Below are 26,619 nucleotides of genomic sequence, written 5' to 3' on the forward strand. Positions count from 1 at the left end.
TTTGCAATTCTGAAATACAAATGGCTTTTAGCCACATAACAGAGCTACAGGAAAGATGTGATAGGCATGCTTTTTCTTATTTTACTCTCTCCGTACCCTCTTGTGTAGACAGCTATACCTGGAAAGCAGATTTCTGTCCTGACAGGAACACCAGAAAGCAGCAGGGTCAACCTGGTGGTTCCCAAGGGATGCCATTGGCAGGGAGGGTAGAAACCTGGAGGGGGAGGCTTCATCTCCCCCAGTGCTGGGCTGAACTGGGCTGGTACGGGGAGCTAAGCAGGGTCCACCCATTTGTTTTAGAGATTTGGGTTTATTTGTTTGTTTCATATGCTAATGTCTGGAGAAAGTTGCAAAGGAAACTCCCCTCAGGTAGTTAGGGCTCAGTTCCTGCATATATTTCAGTGTAATGAAAATAACTGGAAGGGTACAGCATCAGTATCTAGGCAAGTAAATTCTGTGATGCTTTAAAAATCCTGAACCTTGCACACAAATTACACACTTCTTGTACCAGTAGTTCTTCTCTTACGTGTGAGAATGAGTTATTCCATTTTAAGATTTTAATCTTCATTTTCCTTTTAAAAAGAATAGAAGTTGCAATACGCTTTATTTTCTTTCTTTAATGCTCAGATCCTAGGTGTGGTTTGGGGGTTTTCATAATGTTTTGAATAGGAAGCACATTTAGATAAGTGTTTCAAAAGGGAATTAGAAAGCAAATACTTAATGTGATATTGAGCAGAGAAAGCTGTACCCTGCAACTGTCAGAATGTTTTCAATATAGAAGCACGCACCCATCACGATTTCATTTTTCAATAGAAAGTCTAACTAAGGATGCTAAACTTAGAACTCAAACAGAAGGATATCTGTATGAATAATACTTCCCTATGAAATAAAAATTACCATTTTTATTAGAAGATTTGGCATAAATATCAATGTATCACAATATATTTTTTATTGATTTGTTTTTAGAGATTATATTTTTACGAAGTATTTTTGTGATAATCTTTTACAATTAATAAGTCATCTAATGCTTTACACTGAGTGTTTTTAGAGCCATCGTTCCATAATCGTCTGTCCATAAAGACTGAATGTCAAAGACAGTTCAAGAATTAGGCTCCTAAAAATAATAATGGAAAATAACTTCTGTGTTGAGTGTTTTCTGAGGTCACGGGTATGCCAGTGAAGGATGAGTGGTGATCTGTCTTTGTGAAGGCTGCATTAAAACTGCAGGTTTCGGAGCTTTTCCTTTCTGTATTTTAAAAATGGTTTCAGAGATGACTTATCACTAAGGCAGAGGCAATTTTACTGGTGCCAGCTGGAGGAGTGGGATCTGTCTATGATGGTGTTTGATGTTCCATAGTAACCTGCATGTTGATGTGAAGAAGAAGCTGAAAAATTGCAAAGGCTCCCATGTCTGTGTAGGAAGCAGAGAACAATTATGTTTGCTTGTTGAAATAACTGATGAAAAGATAAACTTTTAGCTTGCAAAACAATGTTCTGTATTTTTTGCCATAATACCAAATAATTTTCTTCAGTCATAGGGAGTTTCTTTTAAGCAAATTAAAAATCAAAATACAACATTTAACTTGTAATTTTTTTTTCTTCTTCTTTTTTTTTTTTTTTTTTTGCATGGGAAGGAGGTGTCTGCTGCAGAATTTATTCAGATAAAGGTAGTATGGCTTTAATGTGATAGTTGAATGAACTTTTCATGATTATAAATAAATGAAAACATGTAATCAAGTTTTTAGATTTCTTTTTTTTAAACAATTAGCTACTTACCTGTAAAAGAATAGAAGTGTGCCAGATAATTTTGAGGGATGCATTGCTAAAACTCCAAAGATTTTAACCATAGGGATTTTTCCAAATGCATGCATATCTTGATTATAATTCAGTCAGTCTCTGTGAATCTAATTTATTAACTTTTCAAGGTACTGGAACTGAAAGCTTCTAAAAAAAATATCCACAGATGTACTGAATTCCAGACATCTGGGGAAGGGGCACTGTGCTGGAGGGGGGGTTGGCATGGTATGATTAAGATGATGAATCTTTTCCCTCTGGAGCTCCAGAGGAGTCCATCTCTTTCCCTTACCTGCTTGGGAGTGGTCGCCTTTCATGCACCCATCTTTTCCACATTCTTTCATTTTTGCAGCTTTTAAATGTTTTTCCAGTAAAATCAGATGAGCAGTACAGATGAGTATGTTTAGTGATGCAGAAATTCTGCCAAAGGTTTGGGGACAGGTGTTAAACCAGGAACTTAGGCTTTGCTTGCATTGAAAAGAAGTTGTTCTTGTGTGTGGAGAAGGCCTGTTCCCTCTAGCTATTTTTGCCCTTCCCTTTTCTTACCAGCTGCAGATGGGATGCATGGAATCAGCCAGTACCTTTTGCTTAACAAGGTGGAAGTTCTTGGTGACTTCCCACTGAATTCTCACAACCTAAGTAAATGACTTCTTAATTAAAATGTATTGCAAAAAAAAAAAAAAAAAAAGATTAAATGTAATAGAAGACAAACTTAAAGATACAGAACTTAACTTTAGGTAACATATTTCAATACTTGGTAGAGTAATAGGATATTACTTTGCTAAATAATAATATAAAATAATGGGCACTGACAAGCAAGGTTTCTGGAGGATAGTTCTACTCTTTGTCCTTAACTCGAAGAGTCCTAAGTATCTTGTTTAACTCATTGCAAAGAAGATAGCAAAATCAGAACACTGTAAAAAATGAAAATACATACAAAAGATACAAAAAAAAAGATACAAAAATAAGTATCTTGAGATGATGATGTGAATCAAGCTGGGGTTTTTAGGAGGAAATTATGAGTGTTAGAAATACATGAGGGACTGGCAATGAATTATAAACTTATGAAAGAATTGCCTAACACAGGAGTCTTTTTATAAACCTGAGATTTAAAGATTAGATATGTAAGCATTTTCTACTGATCTTTTATTTAATGCAAAACCCTTTGGAATTCACAAATCTATAGATTTTAATGTGAAATATTACTTTAGATTTAGTACCTGTAGTGATGGATATAGATTTGACATAGCTTTAGGACAAATAAGTAAAATAAACCCACTTCAGGAAATATGTCTGCTTGTGTCCTGATATGACATTATTGTACCTTTAAGAATTGACTGGGACTGACTTGGTCTGTTCTGTTTGGAAAAGAAAATAAGTTGTGCTAGAAAATAAAGCATTGGTCCAATTGAATGGAAAGAGTTTTGTAAATTTAATTCCTTCAGTGCACTGGAGTTAGGTTCCTGGAAGCTTCCTGGTGGTTTTGTTCATTTATGAAGAAAATCTTAGCTTTTACAGGTTTGTGGCTCATCTGAGCTAGTAAAGACATGGCCACAAGTATGCAGTTCTTCATTTTGCTCAGTCTTGCATGTAGTAATAGTCAGCCTGACTCCTCCATTGCTGTGTCTCAGTCAGTTTCGGATTATAAATGACCTTATAGCTGATAAGTGTTATAACTGGTGTATTGATGAGAGTGATTTAATGTTAGTTGTTCTATCTGAACCTTTTCAACTATACTGAAGTGATACCTTTTAGTTTCTTTCTGTGAAAATTTTAGCCTGTGAGGCTGTTGTCCAAATAGTTGGGAGGAGGAATGTTAAATTTCCCTTGCTTCATATGTGTTGTGTAAAAGGTTGGGGTATCCTGGATCAGCTATGCTGGATTAATGCTTGTTTATTTTTGGCATTTTCTATATCCCTACTCATCATGGCCATTTTTAGATGATGGGAACCAATAAAATCAGTTGCCAAAATCAGAAGCATGGACTGTGATGGCTTCTGTCCCTGCAGCACTCTAGTATGCACTGCCTTGAATTCAGTATTGCAGGAGCAGATGGTTACAACTTACCTTTCTCTTGCTGATTTAATAGGGCAAAAAGCTTGTGAGTATTAAAAAAAAAGCAAAAGATAAATAGTGTTTTTCTAAATTTGCCTCAGTTCGGCTACCCCAGCTGTTTTCTTGTTCCCATTCATGAGCTGGGTGAGAGGGAAGGAGTGGTGAGGATTGTGGGTTTGTCTCTGTGGAGCAGACTGCAGACTGAGGAGCAGCAGAGGGGCAGGGTGGTGCCCATGTGCACAGTTCCTCTTGACATTAATGGCCATTATGAAGATAAAGTGAGGAGAGCATGCAGTGATTGCACATAAAAAGCCAAATTATTATTGCTAAGGATGATATGTGTATGTTTCATCAAAGGCTGGATTGCTTCTAATGGGATTTATTTTCAATTCCTTTGTTCAACGTGAGGTACTTCTTGATTTTGAGTAGGATTCCCTGTTTCTGCTGCCAGTTAAACAATAATTCTTAATTAATTTATGAACTTTTATTTCTGTTGTTCCTTTCTTGGGAGGGATATTTTGTTTGTGGTTTGGTTTGGGGTTTTTTTTGTGGGGGTAGGGGGTGGGTTTTTTGTTCTAGATGCTGCCCTGATTGTGTCAAAACAAGTATCATATTTTCACATGTATAACTTGCAGTATACACAGCCTTTGTAAACTATGGGGTAAGGCAATATATTGTGGCCAGCTGGCAAGAAATAATGGATCAAAAGAAAGGGAACTGGATTTTAGAGGAGGGAGGAAAGAGGAGGAAAAGCATTGCTGCTCCTGGGACTTTGGGTGCCCTGGAGTTTGGGAAGGGCTGACCTTGGTGAGGGGGCTGCACCAGGAGGTGGTGCAGCTTGGAGGAAGGACTTTGAGCTCCCTTTCAAGTAGCAGTCTCGGGTGACATGTACACTTGTACTGTACCACCAGGTGCAGCAAAGGAGAGGTTCTTGAGAGTGGACACTTGCTTGCCACTTCTGTTTTATTGGCTTATGGTACGTGTTCACCACATGTATTGTGGTTTAGATAAATATTTCTGATGAAAGAAATGGCTGAGCTATTCTTCATCCTCCTCCCTGGCTCCTGGCTGAGTTTCCTTGGACCACTTTTATGATTCAGTAGAAAACTACCCCATCACTGACCCTCCCTGATTCCATGTACCCCATGTTGAGATCCTGACCCTCCTCCATTGAGTGATGGCATGGCTGCATGATTGCTATATGCAGCTCAAGGAAGGGCTGCCCAAAGCAAGTCTCCCTTTTGATGACTTTCTGGTTTGGATAAAGATAAGTTCACAAGTCTGTACCTCAGCCTCTGACTCTGATATAGCACGTTGCTGTGTCCAAGTTTATTGCAAAGAGGGCACACAGTATTCAGATCCCAGAGCTGAGAAACAGAAGTTTGCCTGATATCTATCAGAAATGTTTATAAAGCGGGGTATAATCATCGCTGTTCCCCTATGCCTAGGAAAGCTCCTCAGGCCACTCAGGAAAACAGCTTGCAACTCTGATTCACTGGTGGGTATCAGTCCTTATTTCTGCACTTCCTACCCTTCTGTTCTTCTTTCTGAGCTTCTCTATTTGGCAGTCCAGCCTCAGAATACCCACTGGGATGCTTCTCACCTTGCCTTCAAATGATGCTAAAGGTGAAACTGCATGACAGGTAATGTTTGGATGCTAGCTTGCTTATGGCACAGAAAAAAAGCACAAGCAGCCAAGCTTAAAACACCTGCCATTTAAAAAAGGAAAAAAAAAATCTGAATGTTTCATATGGAGCCAAAGATTTAGCTGTTAAAAATCTCCATTTGCTTCTGGTGAATCTCAATGGTATGCATTGTTCACCATATTAAGTGGAGCTTTCAAGGAAGAAAGGAAGTGCAATAGTTTACTGGAAGAAAAAAAAATACTGTGAAATTAGTCGTATATCCTAGATAGTCTTCATAAATGGTACCCTTCCTCCTTAACCAGATAAAAGAAATAGGAGCTGAGCATTTTGAACATAAGATGCATTTTAACATTTTATTGTTACTTGTTTGTTTAAGTTCAGTGTACATCTGCTAGCAAATCAAAGAAGAAGCCTTTTTGTGAGTCAATCTGAAAACTTTAATGTCAAGATCAGACATGCCAGTAAACCCAGAGGGATTTGCTCTCCAAGACATTCCAGAACAACTCCACTGAGTTAATTTAATTTCTTTCTGTTTTTTCAAAGTGCTTCACTTGGAAATCAAATGACATTTAACTTGGCCAACTCTAGTTTTGTGTAATCATCACTAATGTATCAAGTGTGGACAGTAGTTACTAAGGGATTATTCTAACAGCTTTAATAAATAATTTCAGACTACATTTTTGTCTTATTTAGTGCCTCAAGACTGAGATTTCTGGTGGCCATCAAACAGCTGCTTAATTTACGTAATGCACGTTATGGTATTGAAAAAAGCTTTCTCCATCTCTGTAAAAGGAGGTACAGATTAAATGCTAAGAGTAGATGGCATAGCAGTTGTTTTGTGCTGATACTTTTTTTTGGCAACCACCAGCTTTCTGACAACATTTAATATTTGCAGCTGTTCTTAAGAGGGCATTCAGTTATATGCCTTAGGTAAAGATTTCCTTTCTTCAGTCCCAGTAGGAGGAGAGAAATGTTACATTGCATTTATTTGTTGTTTGAGTTATTTCTTGGTTGCCTGAAAAGATGCACATGCAGTGCAGGAGGGAAGGATGTTGGGAACAGAGCTGTGTGAGAACTGATAGAGACTGCACAACTCAAGGAAGAGCATTCAGGTTTGGTCCATGGAGCAAAGAAAGATAATCAAGGCAGGAGGGAGAGAGGTGTGAGACAGTGGAGGTGTGTTGGATTAGGAGCTCCTTTGGGGTACAGAGAAGCAGCAGGCTGTATGCATCTGCTCTTGATACACTCAGCTTGGCTTCCACCTATGTATCTCAAAAGCTTTATTTTGACAGAGATTTTTAGTTCACTTTCAAAATGCTAAGTAACTTTAAAAACATATACACACACCTTTTTTGGATTTTTTTCTTCTTTTTTTCTTTTTTCCTTCATCTGAAGAGTACCTTTCAACTGTGAGTTTCTTGTATATATCCTGCTGGCAGAATGTGAATCCTGCTGTACAGATGCCTTGCAGCATGAGGGTAGGAAGGCATTTGGATCATCTTGGAGGAGCCAAATGCTAGAAAGGGGTTTGGTATGTTGTTTCTCTGCATTAAAACTGTTTAACAGGCAATAGTACAAATATGGAGGCCAGAAGCTGAGTTCGAGCTTCAAGTCTGGGAAGGGAATGCTGTCTGTAGGTTAGTGATAAAAGAGCCAAAAAAGAATGATCAGTCCCAGAGGCTGTTAATTTATTGGCTTGGCAAAAAGTCGCATAGGGTTGCTATGTGGGTGGGATTAAATTGCTGTAGTTTATTGGGGAAGGTGAGAAATCATTGTTGCAAATAAAAGGCAAAGGGGAACCTAAAACCACAGTTTAAGTGCTGTTAAAAGAGTCAGAGCATTTTCTGCCTTGCTTCCAAAAGATGAGGTATGAGCAAGTTGGAGTGATGACATTTAATTAAAAACTTGGCTTTCATGGGAAGCAAAAATACTATTTACTTTATTATTTTTTTAAGATTATAAGGTAGGAGCATATGTATGGTCATTGAAGCTTTTTTTGTGAACCTTTCCAGTATTTGGGTTCAAACTCGTGTTGGTTGCAGTTCCCATAATTTTCAGTTGGAATGTATAACGAAACATAATAAAAAGGGGGAAAACGAAGGATAGTATCACACAGTTTTGCAGCAAAGATGTTACTTGGGTTTTTCTTTCTTTTTTTTTTTTTTTTCCTTTCCTTTTTGCTTTAATAATTTATTCAATGAATGTTGAGTCCAGAATTGATGAACAAAAAATATTGGCAGCTACAGAGCTCAACCCCATTTCTGAATCACTCTCAGGAATAATTACTGCTTTTGTTCTCAAGTGACCATTTGGTACACCAAGTTAACATCTCTTCTGTTATAATTGCAAGAGTGCCCTAAGGAAATGGCAGTATAGCTTTCCTAAACAGTAACAGAGCTGGCAGATGACATATGAATGAACACTTAAATTCAGCCTTGCTTGCAGTATTAAAATGCCAAGCTAGGTTTGGGCTTCAATACGTGCTCTCATTTTTTATCTTAATTGTATAGGCATAGTCTTAGAGAGTTATTTAAGTCAGAGAGGAACACTGTATGGAAGAAACCCTCTTGTATTACAGAAATTATGGTTCATTAATCTAAAGCCAGTGTTACTAAGGAGGTGGGAGTCAAATGCTAATTCATTAATCTCACATGGTCTGAGATAGTAACGAATCAAAGGATACTTCCTCCATATGCTCCAGGTTCCCCTGTCCCAAATGTCCCAGCTGTGCTTCATCTTGAAGATCAGAGGATTATTCAATTGCCTTTGTAATGGCAAAGATTTGTTTAAAAAGCCTCAAGAAGCCATCTTCTTGACCAATCAAAGTTGGAAGCTGGCTTCAGAGAGGATCCTCTGGATGGAAGCAGATGGGTGACTGTTCCAGTGTCTTGGATACAAGGGAATTTATTTCTTGAGTCAGTGCTGTGTTTGTATAGCTGTTGAAATCAGGGTAGGAAAGGTTTCCTAACACTGTTTTACATGCCTGCAAGTGATAGAGAGTTTGCTTCTGCTTGAATGAATTCCAGGTCTTGACCGTTTTATTTGCTCGCTTGAAAGATCATCAAGATTATAACTTTCTCTTACTACTAAAAGTATAATTAATATAGGCCTAGTGCCTTGATAGGGAAAAAAAAAAATCCCCTCACCAGATGCTGGTGTTAATTGGATGCTGAATTGCTTCAAATCATTCATTAGCCTTTAGCTACATTGTTCCCAATCACCTGCAGTTTCATTCCAGTCAGAGAGTGATAATATTTTTTTAATTAAGGTGATCTTATAAATTAACCTGCCAGTAAATGGCATTAACTTTTTCAGCAGTGCATTTACAAGTGGATGGATTTGTAGCACTCTTCTTTAGCCAAAAGAGAAACATTGGATCCAGTGCTGAGTTGTTAAATGCTAATGAATAATTTATTTAAAGAATTTTGTCTTCCTCTGTTCTCAATGTGACTGGCAGAGAACCAGCCTTCTCCAAGTGTTTCATTGTTCAGAATTATTCTGATATTTGGGGCCTTATTGCTTCAATTTGCTACCCAGGATGGCTACTTTACCATATTCTGGACTAGATAAGTATCTTACCTGTTAACTTCTCTTATCTGGCTGAGAACCATTTTTGTATTATAGGTTTTGGTGGGAATGTGTAGTGGAAATTTGTTCTAAAATTCAGTTTGTGTGGAAACTTAGCATGTGTTCTGCTGTAAAACTAATTGTGTAAATTATCATGAAAGTGAATGCACAGTGGCTCAGACATCAAAGTCAAAAGTATGTGGAACTGTAGAGATATTTTACACTATATCTCATTGGATTCAGATTATTTTTCTCTTTTATAAGATTAATAGAATTTTTGGAAGAAAAGTGAACTGTCTCCAAAAGCATTGCTGGAAGAAAATTGGCTTTCACACCATATCTACTGTAAAGAAATATGTTATAATTTTTTTTCCAAGACTCATAAGCACTTGTACTAGAGAAGTCAAAGCTGCAGGTCCAGCTGTTTATTACTGAACAGTTTATTGCTGAAGCAGCCCTCTAGAAGATGCTCTGCATATGTATTATTTTTTGACCAGATTTAAAAACAAACCAAAACAAACACTATAAAGCTTACTGATGTACTGTGCTGCAGTGAAAATGGAATTCAGAGCCTGTGGAAGGGGGAATGGTATTAGGATGGGGCTTTTGCTGGAAGGGTTGCTGAGATCTAGAGATGTAATCCTGAGATGTTCGTGGAGTTGTTAAGCCTCATTGCTGCTCCTGTTGATGGGCTGCTGCTGCATTTTAAGCTCCTATGCTCCTGTAAAGGCTTGCCCATGCCCTGCAGTAATCTGGTTTGAAGGAAAACACATGACATTTTAAGAATTTGGTTTGTGCTTCTTTTTGTCTGTCATCTTCTGACATTTGCACACAAATTAAAGTTGTGACAGCACTGTTCTTATATGTTCTTGTGTCTTGTATCATCTGCTTCTTGAGTGGTACCAAATCTGCTTCTATTAGAAGAGATTTTGGTGTGTCTTTATCCTCCTGCCCCCTAGCAGACAGCTAAGTTTGGAGGTTGTTTCCAAGGTCTGAGGAGATGTTTTTTTTTTAGGTATGAAAGAGAGGCACATGCAGGAGCTCACGTACAGGCTGGGATGGAGGCAGAATAAAAAGGGCTTTGGTGTTCATTGCTTGACCTCTGCTGAGAGCAGCTGTGGGGCCAAGAGAGAAATACTTCAAGTAAAAATGTGGTTTGCTTTGTCCCTGAACACAGATTGTTTAGCTTACCTGGTCTGTCACAGACAATAGCTTTTAACAGGTCTTTAAAAGCAATTGGTGCAATTATGGTTATGGCACACTGGCTTTTATTGCAAGTCTCTGTCCAGTAGGAAACGAGGACCCAAGTCCTGAATGTGTGTGCTTTGAGCAGTGGTCAATTATTGGATAGCTGGCTTTTTTTTCCTGCTATTTCCATGACGTGATGTGTGGTGTTACCCACAGGCATATTGGGATGCTGAAGTGGATTTCTTTTTTTTAATTACTGTTTTTGATTGATTTGAGAGGGCATGGGGGGAGAGGAGAATGAGGATCTACTAGTGGAGATAAAAAAACCCAAAAAACCACCAGCAACCCGCCCCCAACAAATTAAAAAAAACCCAAGCCAGAAGGATCTGAGCAGTGTGATTCAGTTACATTTATTCCCCTTTGCAAAATGTAATAATTACTACTTAATTCTTGTTTCCTGTCTGAATAATTGAATTTTGTTCTTGAATGTGTGTTCTTCTGAATTATTCACATCTTAATGGACTTCCTGCTTAACTCCGTTTTTTCTTCTACGCCCTTGATAGTAACATAAATGTCTGTATTTATCTCCTGTTCCCTACTTTTTGTATATTCCTACACAGTGCATACATTTCAGCAGTGCTCAGAGCTCCCACTTGGTTTTGTCTGAGTTCACTGTAGGTACCAAAGGCTGTTGCTTTTCTGCCAGATGGCAGTTTCACCTATTTTAAAGAAGACTAAGCAAATTCTTCATTACTGTATAATAAGTTAGCAGTGAGGGTAGGAAAAGAACTAATATTGCTTAGGGACTTCCAAAGGATTGGTAGCCTTGAGGAAAATGTGGATTAAATAAAAAAAATATTTATTTTATATTTTTTACATTTCTAGAAGAGCTGTGACTCATCAGGAGGCAGGAAAAGAAGCTGATTTTCCTTCAGCCTGTTGCAGAGGTTGTGTATATGTTTTGCTTAGGTCGTTGAGTGGTAAGTAGAAAATTAAAGGTTGGCTGTTGTGGAATTTCATTCTAAGTGGAGGAAGCTACTCTCAGCTCAAAAATTCAGAGAGCAGGCTGTCTTTTTTAGTGAGGTATGGGGGAAATACTTTGCTAGATTTTGTGCTCAGAAAGGAACAAACCTGGCTGCCCAGTGCTAGGAGAGTGAAAACATCAGAAAAGGCTTCACTTGAGAGAATGGTCTTCTCTTCCGCTCTGGCAAAAAGATACTCATATCAATTTAAATTAGTGCCATTTTAGCATCAGAAAATGAGTTCACACTTGTTTTTGGCATTTGCAAATAAAAGTGCTAAACTATTTTCTTAGCATCAGGCATGGTTTTGCATGCTACGGGTGTGTGTGGTTCTGCCATAGGCCCCTTTCTCATCTTTCTGTTTCTATTGACATGCAGTTGTAGGTGTCTTCACTTCTGATTTTATTTTTCAAGTCTTCACCTTGTCTAGCCCACCTATTAGGGGTTTTGAAAAAAATTGATCTTGAAAACCAAAAATTTTTTAGTAGAACAGCCTGGGTGTACTTTGAAGTAGATATGCCTAAATGAAGGTCTGTAGCTTTGGTGGATGGGTTTGTTTTGGCCATTCATGATTGATTTAGCTGCCAGCCTAGATTTACTAAATCAATGGAAATTCTCTGAAAGAGAGATGAGTGCCAACAGGCAAGGACCTATTCTCAGCTTGCTCATTATGCCAGACAACGGAAATGCTGTGAAGCTGCATAACACTTGCATTGTGATTAGTGGCATCACTTATTCATGTTCTGCAGAATAAACACATTTAGATGACTGACCATGGCAAGCATTTCAATAAGTAATGGTCTTTAGGCGTCAGCAAAGACATAATTAAGCTGTGTATTGAAAAGAGCTCCACAGCTGTGAGTACAGTTAATCAATGAAATGGGTTCTTGGAGAAGCCAGTAATGTTCCACATCATCTTTCAGTCCTGTGTTTTTGGATCCAAGAATGTAATTAATACCCTACTGGAGGTGGTGAAGACCAGCCTTCTGCCTTATGTGGACATGTGGATAGTAACCATCAAACTGCGTCTGAAACCTTTTGGGGAGCTGCTGTGTTGTACCCTGATGGGGACAAGGACACCATGGGTTAGTTCACAAAGTGAGATGATCTTGTCTCATTTGTAGGAAGAAGGTTTGCTAATCCGAAGTTGGTGATGTTGTGTTCAGCAGCGACACAGTGCACAGCGGTACAGCAGTCACACTACAAATCCTTGGGCTCTTCCTTAATATAAGAAAATGTAATTTTCTACAAGAGGAAATTTTATGCTACTGTGTTTTAGGTATGAGTGCCTTGGTCTTCAGAGCATTCACTGTAAGCCTATAATGTTTTAAACATAGTTCCATACTTTCATTGCTTGATTCTTGTTTTTATGAACACTGATCTTGTGTAATCAGACTCTGAGGTTTTACTTTCTGCATGGTGGTTAAGCTGACAGAGCAAGCCACAGATATGCTGCTGCCATCTGGGTCGATCTGCTTGTTTCAGATTGTTGGGAAGGGACAGGAGAAATCCAGTGGATATCCATTTGTGCTTGCTTTGGTGACACATCCGCTAAAATGGGAATGATACAGGGAAAATTAGCATGACCACTGAAGAAGGTGGACACACAAATATGTGAAGTGTTCCATATTTTAGGGAAGTGGGCAATGTACCAAACTTGTCAGAGTTCAAGGAGCATCTGGACACACTGTCATATAACTCTCATAAAAATGGTTTTGTGTTACATAGTCCTTTGAGGACTAGCTGGAGAGAGAGAGTCAGGCTTATGAATATTCATGGTCAAGTGGACCTGACTTGCATGAGTTTTTGTAGCTTCACTGCTCGCATCTTTATGAATCATGAACACGGGAAACAACTCTGTCATATCTTTTACTTTTCAGTTGATTTGTAGCTACTTGCACCCAACTTCTCATCTCTTGGACTGTTACCTTGAGTGAAGTGAAGAAATGGAATGAATGCATTATTGTTTTAAGGGATTAGGATGCTTCGAAAGAAGTTTGTGGTTTGGATAGGTATACAGTGGTAGAGTAACTTTTTCTCTGATCAGTCCTATTAATTAGGAAAAAACACTTGAAAATTAAAATCTGTGGTGTTTCAGAGAGTAAGATGTTTACGTGATGTTGGAACTCGGTGGGCTAAATTAGTTCTTGAACTTTCTAGTCCTTATACACACCCAGAGACCTCTAAATGGCCCCTTGCAATCCTTTGTTATGTTTTGGTGTGGCTGTTATTCAGCCTCTTCATGTTTTTGAACCATGACTCCATAGTAAATCAGACCTAAGTAGGCATATGCTCCTAGACAGGCAGCCTCTGTTAACTGTATGAGATTTGATGTGGATTATTATAGATTAACAAAATGGTGAGTTTAGGTTATACTTTGTATTGCCTTTTGAAGAAGTGCATCTTTATGGAGAAGTCTTTGTGTCAGTCATTTCTATTCACATTTGGTAGAGCACTGACTCATTTAATTACTGATTTGGTGAACAAATTTGTGTACAATTGATATTTTGTGGGTATTCCTCTGCAGCATGAGAACTGGTCAGTTGCTCACCACCCTGCCACTAGCTATATATTTGCCAGGGTTTTGTAGGAACCACCAGCACATCCAGTCTTGAGGCTGAGTTTTTCTTGTTGTGGTAGGCAGCTAAGGTAATCCTTTGAGCTTCTTCAGAGATGCACACAGCTGCTTCTACAGTGGGTGGAATCCTTGATTGATACAAGAAGGAAAATGCAAGTTTACTTATTTACTTGTTGGTGCATAGGATGGTATCTGACCCAGAATGAAATGAGGCCATGGCTGAGGCTTTCTGCAGTGAACAAGCAGGGCTGTGTGACAGACTGAAAGTTCTGAAGTGGTTTAGTTCCTTTTACTTTCACTGGAGAGTTAATAGCAGAAAACGGGGCTTAGTTAGAGGTTTTAAGTTGTTTCAAGCAAGGCAAACGGAGCTTGGGATAACAGAACAACAACTCTATTGTGCACATGGGCTTGAGGTCTCTGAATACTGCCTCCGTTTTGCACCTCTCTGCTCATTATGACTAAAAGTAAAGCAGCTGGAACGAGGAGTTTCCTCAGAAGGCAAAAGAGAAAAGTTTCAATCTGAATACAAACCACCTAGTACTTTCCCTGGATTTATTGTGAGGGCATACTAGAAAGAAGGTAACTTCTTAACTCAAAATAAAAATGAACAAAACAAATACTGAACACCCAGGCAGTTGACATGATTTTAGCTCATAGATTTTCCCCTCCTACCTGTGTTTCATATGTTTTATTTCATTTCTATATTTTTAATTAAGTTGTACTGCAGACAATAGCCTTCAGCAGATCTAGTTTCCATCAGATGGAATGTATGCTCTTCCATCTATTTGTCTTCTGCTGCAGACAGTGAGGAAGGGAATATTTTTACTGTCTGGGTTGTTTTTTGGGTTTTTTGTTTTTTTGGTTTTTTTTTTAATTTTATTCCTTGTTTTATTGGTGTGTTTTTTATTTTTTTTTCCTCCTGTCATTCTGGGAGAATGAGGGTGTTTGATAAGTGGATACCTCCCTGGTATTTGAAAAGGCAATAATGAACTTGGAGCAATCTGTTTTAAATAGGAACAAATAGAGAACTTGCTGATACTGAAAATCAGTCATAAGCAATTAAATGTTAAATGGGCAAAAATCTGAAAATTGCTTTGCTACCTGGAAAGCTCTTGGTGCTGTTTGCTCACCAGGTAGGCATTTCCTTTAAAGAGGATGGAGGTGCAGTGAATATAGAATCAGTAGCTCTGCTTGTACAGAAATCCTTCATTGAAAGTGTGAATGAGAATCAATAAAACAAGGGATAAAAAGGATATCAAACAGAAGTGCTAGAGGACTGGTTCAGCAAACAATTATGCATATGAATATCTTATGTGTAACTAATTAAGTATATGAGCCTTTGCCAACATCAGCATGTATTGCATAAAAACTCGGGATAAAGCTGGAAGGTAGAATAATTACATCTTCATTCATGCAAGAATAGCTAATGGTTTATTACTCTGCCTTTCAATTTGAAACTGTTATATATGTATGTTTATAATTAATATATTTATCTCGAGAGCATTACTTCGTCTAGCTTCAGTTTCCCAGATGATGTCCTTAAATTTACAGTTTGGCTGTAATACAGTTGCCATGTCTTGGGCTTCTTCTGGAGGTGGTCTTTTTGCAGATTCTATTGTGAATTAATTAGAAAGAAATGAGGTTCCTTGTTTTTATTTCCAAAACAAGCAAACAGACATATTTGCATTGTGTTATCTTCTTTTCTCCATGTAAGAGATAAGTAGATAATGGAATGGCATTGACAACAGTAGAGAGAATAAAAAGCTTTTGGGAAAAAAAACCAACTTTCTATTATTTTATTTTTTGCATCTTAACCACTGCTAAATGTTTTCAAAAACAAAGTGGGATGAAGTTGTGTGTCTTCCCACTCTTTCTGAAATATCAACGGTCTTGCCTGATTAACTTTAAGGATCACCAAGAATGTAAGCAGCAAAATTTTGTCACCCTGGGGATACTGCTGTTTTGGCGTATTAGCTCATAAAGCCCCTTATGACTTCTGTGGTAACTCCTAAACACAACAAGGCCTGTTTTATTGCACCTTTTAAGAAAATCTTTCCAGTAATCAGAGACCTTTCTGAAACTCCCATGCTTTGTGGGGTTGCATCAAGAGGGATCCCTTCTCTGGGGCACTGGGTGATCAGGGAGATCAGTCCAGGATAGTCAGTGGAGATGTGTGGTATATACCCACACCCCACCCCCTTCCAAATTACAGAACAGAAACTTCAGAAAATTCCTGGGTTGAGTCCTGCAGCATAGGTGGTGACAGAAAGATGATGTTTTACCAAGGGCATAGTGACAGAATGAGAAGTGTGAGAGTGACTATTTGGTATATAGTGAAGAAAAAAAAAAACAAATGGAAAAAGCAAGGAGGATACAAAACCCATCAAGATGAGTTATATTTTTAAGGCCTCACTTTACTTTTTCAATGTTTTAACAAAGGTGATAGTGAAAAGTATTGCCATAGTAGCACTTTTCTCAAACTCACTATTTCTAGGAGATTTTAATTTAGAATGGTGGTATCTCTGTCCCATTACACATGCTTGCATTTTTACGATGATTAGTAATATTTTTGAACTGATTTTTAAACTAATAACTTTTTCACCCTTGCTGTCTCAGAACAGAAGATCTTTGCAAAAGAAACTTCTTTCCCACCAGTGTGGAAGGCGATTACCTTGTAGAGAATGCTCCTGAAATATAAATAATGTATTGATAGGAACTGTAGAACCATGTAGGTGGAGGACTAGAAAAACTGAGTGTTTGCCAGGCTCTTTTATTATTTATCAAAGCTGGTGAAATCTAGCTGTCACAGCCCAAAATACTCAAAGATCTCAGTAAAAGACATTCTTTTTGGAAGTCATGTTTCTTTAACCAAAAATTACAGTCGCACCAATAATGTTCTTTCAAAGGCTCTAGGGAGTTGATTATGGTGTCGGACTTCATTTTTTGTTTCTTGTTTGTCTGGGTTTTTTTTAAAACTGATTTTAGCCCACATAATTTTACCTACAAGCTCAGAAATTATAAGTTTTTGTTCCATGGAGGTATGCTACAATTGACAAAATAACTATTTTTAGTTAACAACTTGTTTGTATTTTTAGTTAAACTACTAGGTTTTCCTCTGAGGACCACAGAGCTAGTTTGTAAAATGGACTTACATTTAGGCACATTTGAAAACTCACCCCCTTAATGCTTTTGGAAGCCAAAATAGTTTTGAAATCTAGTTGTGAATAGCTAGGAAGTTAGCTGTATGAAATATTAGCAGAATATTTTTTTGTGCGAGTGCGTCAGTATTGCATACGAGCTCTTGGAGTGGCGGGGTTGATTATTTTTTAAATAGCCTCAACTGGGTTATAGTGAGGGTAGGATATGTAGTGTTTCCATAGAGTCTCAAGACATAAATACAAGTCCACAGATAGCGTCTGTCCATAAAAGAAGTGGAATGGTTGCAGGCGCGTTGACACACACCAGTGAAAAGAAAGAGAGCCCTGTAATAAAATCTCATTGAGGATGCAGAGAGTATGTTTCAGCATTAGGCATTCTCCTCATGTTTCACATAAATGCATCCTCCTCTCACAAGAGGATGAACAGTGCATTTACACCGGCTCATTCAAATTGAATGTTGGTAAAAGAAGAGTCTTGAGCAAACACTGAGCAGTCTGTCATTTTTTAAAAACAGGAGAAAGGTTAAGCTGTCTGCTGTTTAACCTGCTGTTTATTGGATATTTATTTGCTGACCGTGGGTACTGGAGGTGGTGAAAACATCACTGGCAAGATTTCGGATGGCTGCATAACACAGGTCAGGATTATGTTGAACTGAGGCTGTTTTTACAATAAAGTTTAGAACTTCATAAGTTACTTATTATGTTCTTTTTGTAGCTGGGGACAGTTAGATCGTATTTTGCTGTGAGTTAAGAGGGTAGGATGTGCCTTCTCTGTATGCTTTCCCTTCTTCTCTCTGACAACACTGCAGCTTTAGCTTCGCTTAGAGCTAAAGCAAATGAGAAACTTCACTAGATAAGGCATTTTGCTATCCAGAGCATTTATTAACATTAATTATAGATAGACTTCACTGTGAATGTTTTGTTTCTATGGGTTTTGTTTGCCGTTTCAAAAATAATCTCAGGCTCATTGAACCTAAGCTTGCTAATTTTCTCCTTAATGTGCTGAGTGGCTGTGTGGAGGGTGGTCGGAGTCACTCTTTTGGGTGAAGTACAGCGTCATCTTGCAGTGCCTTAGGCACATCTTAAAAGCATCACCAGTTAGTTCTAGAAAGAAAAGGTAAGGCTATATGTGCACACTAGGTATAATCTTGCATTGCTCTCACAGTGAAAAGATTTAGAAGAACTAAGAAATGTTTCTGTTATTCTAAACTATTTGCCTGTTTAATGCTCCCACCCTGCGATAGACACCCACATGATCACCGCTGTCTATGTATAGTTGAGTATCAGAAATAAATGCCTTTACTATTTCAGCAGGGCCTTTGTTTTGTGGTGTCTTAAACATTTAAGGAAAGTCTTGTGTTATAAATACTCCTGAATGTTTTTTTCTTCTCTTTGTCTAAATGCATACTGTGTTTTTATTTTTAATTTGAAGGCAGCCTTTCCAGGGCATAATTGCTGATTTATTATTTTTATTATTTCTTTCCTTATTTTTCCCCGTATTCCCTAGAGATAAAGTAAAATGTCTTGCAAAACAACTGCTGCAATGAAACTTTGTGTTCCTGGATGTGAAGTCTTGCTTGTTCAGTAAAAGTAGCCTGAAGTGTTTGCTCAACAGAGCTGTCACTCTGAGAAAATGTTCAAAAGAAGAGTGAATTACTTTTTAAAAAGTGTGTGTTTATGTATTTCGCTTATGTATATAAATTTATGCTGCAGACTTGGTGTCTAGAGTTGTTTTTGATTTGTCTGTCAAAACAGGCATGCATAGTAGTTGTGTAAGTGGCACTGTTTTCAGCTGGCTTAGACAGTTTTCCATGGGCATTCTGGATCAAAGATTCCTACAGGAATAACGTGAACTCGCATACAGCTAATCTCAGGGTTAACTGGCTCTTTTTGGATGATTTACTACAGATACTGTAAGCAGTGACATGTTCTGTACACGCTTCCTTGGGCAATGTGATTGCATTAGTGGTGTCAGCTGAAAGGCATAAACCAAGTGGCCCTGCTCTGGTTGCTGGTAGTAAGCTGGTAAATCAACATAATGAAGCCTGTAGAGCATTTCAGTACAGGAACGTGGGGTATTTTTTGTAACAGGAAAAAAAGTCTTGCACTGAGCTTTGTGTTAGTACTATATGGGCTGCAGTGACACTGGAAATCAAAGTCAGGTTGGAATTATAAAAGTGTAAAATATGCTCCAGATCTAGACAAATGCTTTCTCTGGGTTTCCCAGGTATCTGTTAAATTGGTTTCCAGAAGGCATCGTTGGACTGTGTGTTTGCATTAAAGTGTTAAGTAAGCAGCACATAGCTTATTTGGTCCAACAGAGATTTGTTTGAATACTCCAGCACCTCTGGAGTTTCAGCAGCTTGCTGTGAAAACCCTGGATGTTTTTCAGGGTGTCCAGTGAAAGAGACTGCTGTGGGAAAAAGCATGACAAGAAGCCTTCCAAATTATTATGGTCCAAGGGATTGCTTTGTTGCCCCCGTAACTGTCAATTTCTCTGGATTTGACTATATTTACTTTGTAAAGTAAATATAGAATGGAGAATGACAGGCAACTTTGTTGTGTGCCAGTATTTGGGAGGGCGTGTGTGGGGGAAGTGATGCAAGTTGAGTCTTGCACCATTTTCAGTACTGGTGTAAAGGCTGAAAGACACTGGTGTTTCCTAGGCTGGACAGCCTGCTTCCTCGACCATATGCTATGGGGGTTTTGACTGCATTCAATTTAATGCTGGAAAATTTTTGTCAGATTGAGGAAGGGAGGACGTGTATTTTTGTTTGGTGGTTGTTGGATTGGGTTCTTTTTTTTTTTTTTTCCTTTAATTGGCCCACTTCATACTCTTCTTTGAAAACTGGGTGTAGAATTGTAGAATACCAGCCATATTAAATGTTAATTAGTTTTCAGTACCAGGAGATGACTTCTTGCTCTTCTAAAATTTGATGATTAATGCTTTTGTTCGCTTATGAGTGATGTTTTTTGTCATGTCGCCACTGAAGTTCCTTTTCTAAAGTGGGTGTTCTTGCATATCCTTTTTTCTTGCAGAACGGCCTTAGTTTCTTATCCAGAATCCAAATAGAGAATGAAGTTTAAAAATTGAATTAATCTGAAAACAATATTTAACAATTACAGTTTATCACCTAATTTCAGTCAGGGTTACTCCTGTCTTGTGACAGCCTATTTCCCTGAATCTAAACAGGGTGCTTTCAACAGTGGGCTCTAATTCTGAAATAATAGAAAAGGCAGCAACTCTTCATGTCCATCTTTCACTGTTGAACATTTTCAACATTTGCTTTCTAGTAGAGCTGTCAGCCAGTTCTCAATCAATGTTTAGAGTATTCACCTTTCTCAGAGAATGTAGAGAGTATTGCTGAGTATATTTTAACATGATCACCCTCGTGAGTGAGTGCAGCCTTTCACTCATCAGCAGAGAAATGTCAAAGGGACTGTGTGGTTATCCCTGTGTAGGTTTAGGATGGAGGTAGAAGAAGTAGTCATTTGTAGAAGATATTTCTCAACTGTAGGAGACCTAAACCTGATACATTAAAAGAGATGGAACTAAAATCAAAGGTAATGTTGTTTTGGGAAAGGTTCTGCATTATCTTTTGGGAAGTGAAACCTTACTGCTGATGCCCATGAAATTGTTCATTCACAGTATCCTGTTTTCACAGCAAGTTTGTATCTTGGTGTTTGTATGCTTAGATTGTAATTTAAGTACTATGTCTGCTTCTGATGGATGCCCACTGAATGCAAAGGCAAACTCTGAGGAAAAGAGTGCTCTTATGCTAAATTTAGTCAGGTGCTCATTTTACAGGTGAGAAAAAAAAATCTTTTATCTTGCTGGGATGTTCAGGATAGCTAGCAACTCAGAGGTTTTAAGAAGCTCCAGTTCAGGGAAAATATAGTTATTGCTAGAAACATGCTATGAAATTATAATTTACAGAGTATTCTTAACATACACTTTTTTCATAGTTAAATTGAGTTCAAGAAGGAAAATATTCCAAACTGAGGTAATAGTAATTTATGAGGTCGTAGTTGAAGGTGTAGTAATTTTGAAAGGTTTTGGTCATTTTTCCACCCACCTGGCAGGCCAGTTGAGGTCTTGACACTTGCAGATCTTGTGAAAATCTCCAACTCCATAGAGAAGAGAGGCTTAAAGTTGTGCTCATGACCCAAGAGAGGATGGGCTCGGTTCTCACTCTTTCTGGTGACTGGGCAGGCAGTTTGGAGGTGCAACAAGAGGCCTGTTTTGGCCAGCTGTTCACGAGGGACGTGACTCTCTTCGGGAGAAGAGAGGGTTTTGTTTAGGGAAAGCAAGATAGCTCCATGTCTGGGGATAACTGCTTCTACAAAGGAGCCTCTATGTTTGGTGAAGGGTCATCCTTTCAGATCCCAAAGAAGATTTCAGGATTCTAATTTCCTTTGGATTTAGAGTGTTACTATTACTCTGTGAAGAAGGAACAAGGTCTTTGGATTAGTGCAGTCATACTAGACTACTGGATTGTATGTTTGGTTGAGTAAATGCAATTTACATCAATCAAACTTCATTGAAGAGGATGCTGCAGATGTTGGAAAAAGCTGTGTATGAAATTAAAGGGTAGGGATAAGTAAAAATTTTTACAGTGTTTTTAATAAATTTAAGAGTTATTTGCCAGTGAAAACAGTTCATTGAAATGTATGCTTTTTGTGTATCAAAAGGATAAGGCTATGGGTGTTGTGGAAAGGAGCATCAGTACAATGAAGTCTTTGCTACAGATTAGGTTGTCTTGTATCAAATTTTTCTTGGTCTATGAAAATCCTTCTGCAGTCATGTTTTGTCAGTTTTTTGTTAGACTTTTTCCCACTCAACATCAAAGAGGCAGAAAACATAAATGTCAGTTCTGTATTAAGGATTAGCTTTGGGCTTGAAGAAGAAAAGAACAAAGTTAATTGAAAGGTCAGAAATAAATGAATGCTTTTCTGGTGTGTGTTTATGAATATACTTTAAAAAATCTGTTTGGAGAGAAATATATCTTTAGTTTCCAAAGAAGATCTCGTAAACTTATTACAGTTCTTTATCATCTTAGCTGCAGACTGCAGGATTCTCCAGTTGTCAACTCTCAAAACCATTATACAGTTCCAGGAGCTGGCAGAATTGCTTCAGAAACAAGAAGGAGAACAAGAACAATTAGTGCTGTACGGAAATAAATTTCTGATCAATTTAACATTTGATATCAAATACTTAACAAAAAGAAAAGGAGAATGTCAAGGTCTTCAACTACTATTATTTTAAGAGCAAACGCCGCATTTTGCTGATTCAAGAGAGAAGTTTTTTTCAATTTAGTGCCGTGTCCACAACAGAGAACAAGTGAAAATTATGCTTATTGCAAAAGAGACAGCATTTAATAAAAACTTTGTGCCTGTTTATTGTGCTGTATGGGAAAAGCTATTTCTCATTTTTAGTGAGATAAATACAGCTATGAAACGAGAAGTTTGCTCAAGTCCAGAAATGTGTTATAGTATAATAATATTTTCCATTGCAATTTTTTATTTCCTGGCACTAAAATTTTTGCAATTTGAAACAAAGAAGTCCTAAGTGCATGAAAGTGAAAGGTACTGAAGAATCCAAGATTGGTAACTTGAGTGGTGCATCAAAAGCTTGAAAATAATCGACAGCATTATAGGTTTGGTGTTGGCTGTGTTTAAATGTATGTAAATGCTGCTAGACCCATGTACCAATGTCTGTGCCAATGCAAGGTTTGTAGGAGTCCCAAGTAAGTCCCAAGTAAGCTGCCTGGGGTGCTGGAGGTACAGTGCAAGACCTGGCTGAAAAGGAAGAACTTCTGCTCTTCAGATTCAATGGAAATGCAAGGATTTGTAGTAGAATCCTGTAATCATAAAATCATAGAAAGTTAGGGGTTGGAAGGGACCTCGAAAGATCATATACAAATATATACAAATACCATTGTGCTTTTGATTGAAGATTTGAATACAGAAATTAGCCAAATTGCATTTTTTAGTCTATAAAGTAGGAATGCTGTTTTTACAGAAGTGTTGAGCTAATACAGAAGTGTGTTCTTAACATTAAAGGGGACTTCTTCAAAATTGTCGGAGAAGGGTGAAAAGAGACCATAATATTTTCAGTGAATGCGAATTCCAGAAATATTGCCATCTTGGCATGATGATCATGTGGATGAATGTAATTTTAGGATTACAATAATTAATACAACTGCCAATTTAGAAAGAAGGTTTCCAAGAGATGTTTTTAGATATATTTCCTGTTAATTAAATATCAAAACTCCTTCAGACACTTATTATACTTGTTACCTTAATCATGGTGAACAAGTGATCCTGGCACCTCTGAGTCTCCTGAGAACACTTTGTCACCTCTGACTCTGCAGGATGGGAGGACAGCAGTGGCATTCAACCTTTCTGTCTCAAAAAACAGGGAACTGGCAGCAGGCCAGAAGCAGTGGGGACAGTGGGGACATTTGTATAGTTGATGGGAGCATCTGGCACTTTGATCCAGGTGGGGAACAGGGAAGGTCCAGCCGTGCTGTAGGGTCAGGAAAATAAAATCATGTCCCCGCCTCCAATCCTCTGAGTCTAGAGAGTTATCTGAATGGTAATACTTCTGGTTATTTGTAATCACTAGAGCATCTCATTGGACTGCAGTGTCTGTATACCATTTAAAGCTGATATTTGAAATTTTTTAAAGGCATAGGAAACACAGAGGTAATGTGACAGAGTACTTGGTTCACGTGGCTAAAAAAAATGCACTAAATTGTTGTGGGGTGAGGATGTCTTTGATTTTGTGAAATACTTTGTGGATGATGTGCTCTAGATTAGCTGTATTTTAGAAGTATAAAATGAGGTTAAGGAATGAAAATTTCATGTATCTTTGTTATCTGCCTTCTTGCATTTTTTCAGAGCTTTTTCATATGCTGTTTCCAGGGGCACTCTCTTTCCACAGATTCATAGTCTGTTAGTGGTAGGTGGAAATTTTCCTCTACTAAATGTCATCTTGCTCCTATTTTAATAATTATAAAAAAATTATAGTCTAAGGAGGTCATGGTGGTGGTGTTTCTTCTTATTATAGCTTGATAACTATGAAATTAATTCTGAGCGGGTGCTGTGCTCAGAAAACAAATGCTGAACAAAATTCGATTTTGAATTAAAGTGGTACCATACTAGTGTGTAAATCATTATTGATACCCTCTTGGGCCCTCTGAAACACATATATCAATGTTCTGGACTGCAGCCCTCTTTTCTGGGATACTAGCAAGTAGTGGAGAATATATGAAAATATTGATGTGGAAACTGGCTTTTCTTAGTCTTGTGGATGAGCCTGTTATAAATAGGGAGCTATTATACCAAATAAATCACTATTCTGGAAGGTTAAATTTATGAAAGCTTTAAGATGTTTCACTTTGGCTTAGATCTATTTAAGCCAATTATATGGGCAAGCCTGCAAAACTACCAGTAGTTCATACAAAGTTATGGGTGTCCAGCTGATTTCTGAATTGCCCTTGTCATAAGCTTTTCTTTTATCTGTGCTCCCATGCTGAGACTGTGGCTTACTGCCTCTTTCGAAGGATGGACTAAAGCAGTGGCAATGACTTTGCTGTAAAAACAACAGCCAGCCATAATGTTGTGCTCTGCTTTTCCAAGTATTTTATGTCAGATTAAATTGCAGATGATGAGGGTAATGGATAGAAGGAAAAGGGGTAGGGGGACATCTTAATGTATTAGGGCTGAGATAGAGGTAGCAAACGTAAAATAAGAAGCGAGATAATGAATCAACAGAAAGGTTCCTCTCCAAAGGCTGGTGGCATAACCTGGTGAAGCTAACAGACATTTGCAGCTGAAACTTGTGTACTGTTCATAGGTTGTGCTGTGTCTGTTTTCTGGTGCATTTCCACTTTAGATGCAGAAATAAAGGTCCAACTTTCCATCACAGGGGGGGAAAAAAGCACCTTCCACATGAAGGAATTAGTATCAAGGGATGACTTTTATATATTTGTGTGTATATATATGTATATATAAATATATAAAGATGTGATTTGCATGAACACACGTGTCTTATCGGTGGAGTTTGGAAATTTTTTTTGTCTCTCATATTTAAATACTTTGTGAACAAAAGTTTTCTCTGGAGCTGCACTGTTTTTTTTTTCATGTTGATGAGCTATACCTCAAAACTGTCTGACGGAGCTAAAGTGCAGTTGTTTACATTTCTGTGCTCGGATTTCATTTCCACTCTGATCCAAAGTGCTGAACCATAACAAATCTACAGTGCAGAACATTTTTTAAAAAAGATTGAGCACGGTAATTTTGCAAACTGGGAGAGAGTTTATTTAACAAAGTGATGGGGAAAAAAAATAGCAGATTCATCACTTACCCTTTATTCCCATCCCACTCCTGGGCAACATTTCCAGGTTCAGCACAGCAGTTTCAGCTCCCCACTTGAGGAGCATGAATTTTACTGGGCATACAGGTTGGGCATTCATGTATTAAGTTTCAACAGACACCAAGGTAGGCAATGACCACTGACAATTACAGTTCTGTGAACCTGCTGCATTGTATAGACTTCTAAAAGCTGTATTGACAAACATGTAGTCAAGATAATTGGCCTCTGGAGGCTTCATTGAGAGACAAGAAAAAGTGACTGCCTGCTATTGTAAAGGCTCAGGGTCCTTTGAAGCAGCAGCAATGTAGGGCTGAAGGCTATGTTCCTGTGACATAAATAAGATGTATAATTGCAGGGGATTTTTTGTGTTTTATCAACTACTTGCTGATGGCATTAAGAATTTTTGATAGACTCTGCAGAGTGTGAGTGATGATGGACTTTGCTGGTGGTGGGAACAGTGGTATTTGCTGAGGCATCTCTTTGTTAGCTCTGAGCCATTAATAATTGTGAATATTTGGAAACACAAGCAAAAATGTTTTTCAATGGAGAGAGTTTGGTGGGAGGCAGAGAGGGAAAGAAGAATGGATTTTTTGGTGTGCTGCTGTTTTCTGAAGAATGGCAGAATCAGTTTCCAACATGGAAATAAGGCTATAGTGTGAAATATGGCCAAAAAATGGGCTTTCAGCTTTTAATTAATTGTTTTATGGTGAACAGAGTCTGGCATGGCTTGTTCTTGTCCATCCATGCACATGAATGCCTTTTTAAGAAAGAATGAAAAAGCCCTGTCAGCAGCTGTTGCAGGAGTCCTGTTTCAACATGCCATCAACAAAAAATTGCTTGAGAAAATATGGGATTGAAACCTGCTCATCCATAGCTTTACATATTGGTAGGATCACACATTTTCATTATTTTTTTTTAAAGGTTTGGTTGAAAACTTAGGCCTATAATGGGATTTTTGTTGGTTACCTTTCTGTAAACATGTAAGAACAGAAGAAAAAAGTTTTGCACTGAAACATGGGAACTGAAAAGGAAAGCTTGAATACAACATAAACAGCTGAACAAGAGTTTGAACTAGAGTTTAACAGGATTCTAGTCCTGTTTTCCCTGGGATAGAATCTGAGGTCAGTCATGGAGGGGAGGCCTTAAGCAGCCCTGAGTCAGGTGGGAGCTCAAGTCAGGGCAGCTTCCCCAGGCTCTGTTATGAGGGTGTCCCACACCACACACCTCATGC

At 38.1% G+C, this 26,619-nt stretch overlaps 1 protein-coding gene and 1 non-coding gene across 4 annotated transcripts in view; both read left to right on the forward strand.

The window, feature by feature from the left end:
• The window catches only part of FRMPD4 (FERM and PDZ domain containing 4), a 294,130-nt gene that overhangs the window by 88,335 nt on the left and 179,176 nt on the right, over positions 1-26,619 (forward strand). The window lies entirely within an intron of this gene.
• On the forward strand, positions 12,800-12,906 carry LOC139791867 (U6 spliceosomal RNA). The gene has a single exon (XR_011724076.1). It is a non-coding gene; the product is annotated as a U6 spliceosomal RNA (small nuclear RNA).

Source organism: Heliangelus exortis, chromosome 1 (assembly GCF_036169615.1).
Source record: "Heliangelus exortis chromosome 1, bHelExo1.hap1, whole genome shotgun sequence".
Lineage (NCBI taxonomy): Eukaryota > Metazoa > Chordata > Aves > Apodiformes > Trochilidae > Heliangelus > Heliangelus exortis.